The sequence below is a fragment of the Solanum lycopersicum genome, chromosome 4 (genome assembly GCF_036512215.1).
Source record: "Solanum lycopersicum chromosome 4, SLM_r2.1".
Classification (NCBI taxonomy): domain Eukaryota; kingdom Viridiplantae; phylum Streptophyta; class Magnoliopsida; order Solanales; family Solanaceae; genus Solanum; species Solanum lycopersicum.
Window position 1 is genome coordinate 45,013,164 of NC_090803.1, and position 4,987 is coordinate 45,018,150.

The following is a 4,987-nucleotide window of genomic DNA, read 5'->3' on the forward strand; positions in this document are numbered from 1 at the left end:
GTCGTCTATAAGCAATTGTAATCAAATTAGTGAATATAAACGACTTATAATGTAGAAAACCATTTATGTTGAGAAATTTAAATTTTATATATAAACACACAAAAAACACTCTTATATATATCATATAAAATTTTTGTCAAGAAAATTCAAATGAATATACGTTTTCCCCTTCTAGATTCGCCCTTGCATAAAATTGGCTAAAATGCAGGAATTTTGTGTCAATAATATAGAAAAAATAATATTTCTTGGTATTTTCTATATCTCTTATATATAAAAATGATGATTTTTTTAATTAAAAAAGATGACAATATCCAAAAATTGAATTTGTAATTGACCTATAAAATGAAGTTTAACTATTTTGAGGTGTTTAATGTCACATGCAAAAAATATTAATTGGACTGAATTGGACATATCACATCAATTTTAATCTCCTTTCCCATTAATTTATGTGATATTTTCTTCTTTTTTAATTTATTTACAAAATAAAGTCTTTTCAAAGTCCTAAATAAAAAGTCCACTTTATTATAGATAATTATTTCAATCATTTGGATCTCATTTATCCTTAAAATTATTAATTTTTTAATTTTGTTAATCAATCAAGTTTGTAAACCTTCAGAAAAAAATTCTTTAAGTTCAAATTAATGAAATTTATCATTATTATAATGAGAAAATAAATAACAAAATTAAAATAAAAAATACATAATTTATCTCTTCATTTTTAGTAAATTTATAATCACATTAATCTATAAGATTTCTATAACATGTTACATTCCAATTTTATGTTTATTTTTATTTTTTTAGTGTCGAATTAAATTGTATCACGTAAATTGATACAAATGAGACAATACAAATAAGGAACCAACATAATTAATTGCCCCCACCACCCGCGATGATGAAATTGAAGACATAAAAATCATACAAATTTGTGTTCAGCAGTTCAAGGATAACGTGTGCGCAAAATGGTATTTGATACTTTTCTAACTTTTTTTTGATGTTTACAGTAGAAATTTGAGTTGTTGATAAACTTAAAATTTTCTTTCTCTTTTTGTTTAAAAATTTTCTCATTTGGTTGTTGTTAATTTTGTGAAATAGAAGCCCGATCTTCCACTTTGTAGTTTTTTTTGTGGTAGATGTTAGTTTTCTTTGGATTTTGGAACGTAGAAAGAACCCTATTTTCCTTTATTTATTTATTTTTGTTTTTTAGATGTTGGTTTAACTGCATAACATTGCTTTTAAGTCGAGGGGCTATCGAAAATCAACTCTGAAACACCACAAACAACGTAAGGAGTAAACTGTTGTGTACATGTTATCCTTTCTAGAACATTGGAAACTTCACTTTCTGTCTGGCAAAGGAACTAGTCCAGGTTATACCAATATGTATATGTATTGGACATGATCCTTCCTCACCTATGAAGAAGAAACTCGAGAAGCATCACCCAATTTGGGATTCGTGAGTTGATATTTATTTCAAAGTTATGTTATGTATTGAATTCCCTTAGGAGAGGTTGAAACATTGATTGGAAACTTACTTTCTGTCTGTTTAGTAGAGATTTCTTGCAATTTAAGAGATTAGTCCAAGTAAGAACGAGAAGTATGATGGGCATGTTCCTTTCTTAAGCAGATGCATCATCAATTTTGGGATTCATGAGTTGATGTATATTTCGAAGATATGTTGTGTGTTATATTCTCCTAGGCGATCTTGAAGTATTGAATGGAAACTTACTTTTTGTATGGTTAGTAGGAATTTCGTGTTCGCTAAGGGATTTGTCAAAGTTAGACCGATAAGTATTTATATGTTAGACATTATCTTTGAGTTTCTTATTCGCAGATGAGGAAGGATAATGTCCAACATATATACTTGTCCGTTTAACTAAGACTAATTCCTTAAGCAAACAAAAATTCCTACTAACTATACAAACTGTAAGTTTACATTCAATACTTTAAGCTCGCCAAGAGAATTCAACACACCACATTACTTCGAGATAAACATCAACTCACGAATCCCAAATTGGGTGATTCTTCTCAAGTTTCTTCTTCACATAAGAGGAAGCATCATCGCTAACATATATACTTCTCGATCTAACTTGGACTAATTCCTTAGCAAACAAAAAATTTCTAGTAGCTAGACAGAAAGTAAGTTTCCACTCAATGTGTCAAGCTCACCCAAAGAAATTTAACACACAACATAAATTTGAATATTTGAAATAAACATCAATCAAGAATTCCAAATTGGGTTATGATTCTTCGAGTTTCGTTTCATAAATAAGGAATGAGTATATCCATCACACTTCTCGGTATAACTTGGAGTTATTCTTTAATAGACAAGAAATTCCTAAAAGGAAATTGCATTACACTCTCGTCCAATAGTAAATCATAAAACTTAACTGTCCTCAGGTGATTAAATGTGATATTCGAGAATCTTGCATGAATCTCATCAATAAACTCTTAGGGCACAAGTTCGAAATTATCCCCATCACTAAGATACATAATCATTCTTGTTATAGCATAAATTTTTGGGGTCATATATCCCAAAAAGGTTAACTGATATAATAGTATTTGATGTACCAGTGTTAAATTTATAGTCAAACATTTGTACTAAAATTAATACAAGTACTATTTTTATATATACTACGAAACGACTCCTCTAATATTGCAATAAGTGTCAAGTATTATCTATTGATTTATAATGTTGCATAAACACATGTCATCATATAGTGGTTTGATGTAAGCATTCACTACTATAAATTGTAGTACAATAAGTATCACATCACTAATTTGAACTTCTAGGTTGTCTTCAAATTCTATACAAAAATACTTTATATGTGTTTAGTTTAACCTAATTCAAACAATTTTACATCAAAAGTTGCAAACTAAAGAAATCAATGCAAGTGTCATCTACGAATTAAACACCTTTTCTTTTATTGTTAAAGTTGTTACATGTTTGTTTGTTTTTCGTGTAGCATATACTCTGTCCTTACAAATCGTTTTCTTTTTTAATTTCTAAAAAATATCATGCCTCTAGATGAACAAAGACTATATTTACCTTCTCTTGGTCGACTTAGCAATCTTGCCATTCATTTAATTGATGACATTTTAAATAGGTTGTCTTTTCAAGATTTATAAGAACTAGTACACTTTCTAAGGATTGGCAATATACTTTCCCAAAAACTACACATGTTAAATTTGATCAAAACGTCAGGAAACACCAGAGGACTTGACCTCCCCTACCATTGGATTTATTCCTACAGTTGATTGTTTCCTCTGGTTTCATATAGGAATAATATTGAAAGTTATCCTAGTCTTTACTAGACTAAAAGTATGTCCTAAATAAAAATTCTTGATCTAACTTTGACTAATCCCTTGAAAGGAAAGAAGTTCCTACTAACCAAAAACTACGTTTCCCTGAGAGAATTCAACAAATAACATAACTTTGCAATAAACAACCAAAGACTCAAATCATATATCATTTAAGAGCATCCATGAAATGTAAAAACCATCTCAATTCCCAACAAGAGTATTCAAAAAGTTTACAATTCTATGTTTCCAAGCAGATAAAATCTTTATAGTACCTTAAAGCAAAGGCAAAACACACACTTACTACTCATCAACCAAACGTCTTGTTTGTGTTTGTACTTCCAAAACATTTTAGCCAAAGATTAAGAAGGATTGTGATAACGATACTAATAAAAAAGATACACAACTTCTGCTTTAGATGGTGCCCATTGATACTTTGTTATCTCCATGAATACATTGAGAGATTCGTTAGTTTCCATTTGACGATGCTTGATTACCATTTTCACCAGTGCTAGAGACTTTGCCAATAAAACCTTGATAAGCTGCATTTAACCTCTTCTATAGTACATCATTAAACTTAACTGTTCTCAGATGATTAAATGTGATATCTCAAAAGCTTGCAGGAATCTCATCAATAACCTGCTGGGGCACACATTCGAAATAATCTCCAACACTAAGGATACATTCCTAAGAAAAATCAAGAAAAAAACCATCAAGTCATTACACATGAATATAAATACATGAAAAAGATAGAGAGAAAAATAAACAATAGTGACGACCTTAATTTCAATTTCTTCCAAATTTGGGGAACTTTTTATAATGAAAATAATAAATTAAATCTAAAAAAACTCTCCAATAGTAGTCCAAGATATGAAAAGGTTTTTAGACAGTTAAGATCTGATGGAAGCCTTGTTGGTATAACTTCAGTTGATCCATTATCGAAGTACAAAAAAAAATGGCAAAATCAGGATGACTCAAAGTCAAAAAAAAGTACACATGAAAATGCATTACCATTAAGTTAAATGAAGGAACATTACCTCAAAAAGATCCCAGCTGAAACACTCAAAAGCAGGAATACACGAAAAAATACTGAGAAAATTATCTTCATCCTCTAGAACAAATTCTCTAGGCACATACAGAACATTGGAAAGAACAGGAACATTTTAAAGATATATCAATTGTATATCACCACGAAAGACAAATGAACTTAGATTAGGAGCATTAATACTCATGAGGTACATATTGTTTGTCTTTTAGCACCAAATCCTCAAACAACGTGTTATTAGAGATCAAACTTTCAAACGTATTAGTAGATAATGTGACATATTACAATTTTAGCCTAATCTAATTCTTAACTCCCTGAAAGAAACATGGAAATTGTATTTCATATTCCATGAAGTACAAATGCCTGAATGCTGAACAATAAAAAATGGGCAACCTGTATGGAGGATAAGTAAATGGAAGTTTACGGAGAAAATGTTGAATGTGATAAGTGTCAAGGGAAAAAATGAGATGATCAACATTAGGACACACTATTATACTAATAATATTGAGGGTGACCTTCAATGTTATTTCTCTATTGGACCTGAGGAAACTATCAAGAATCAGAATAAATTTAACGGTAGGGGATGTCAACTCCTCGGGTGTTTTCCACACAGTTTTTTCATACATCACATGTGGAATTCTCCAGCAA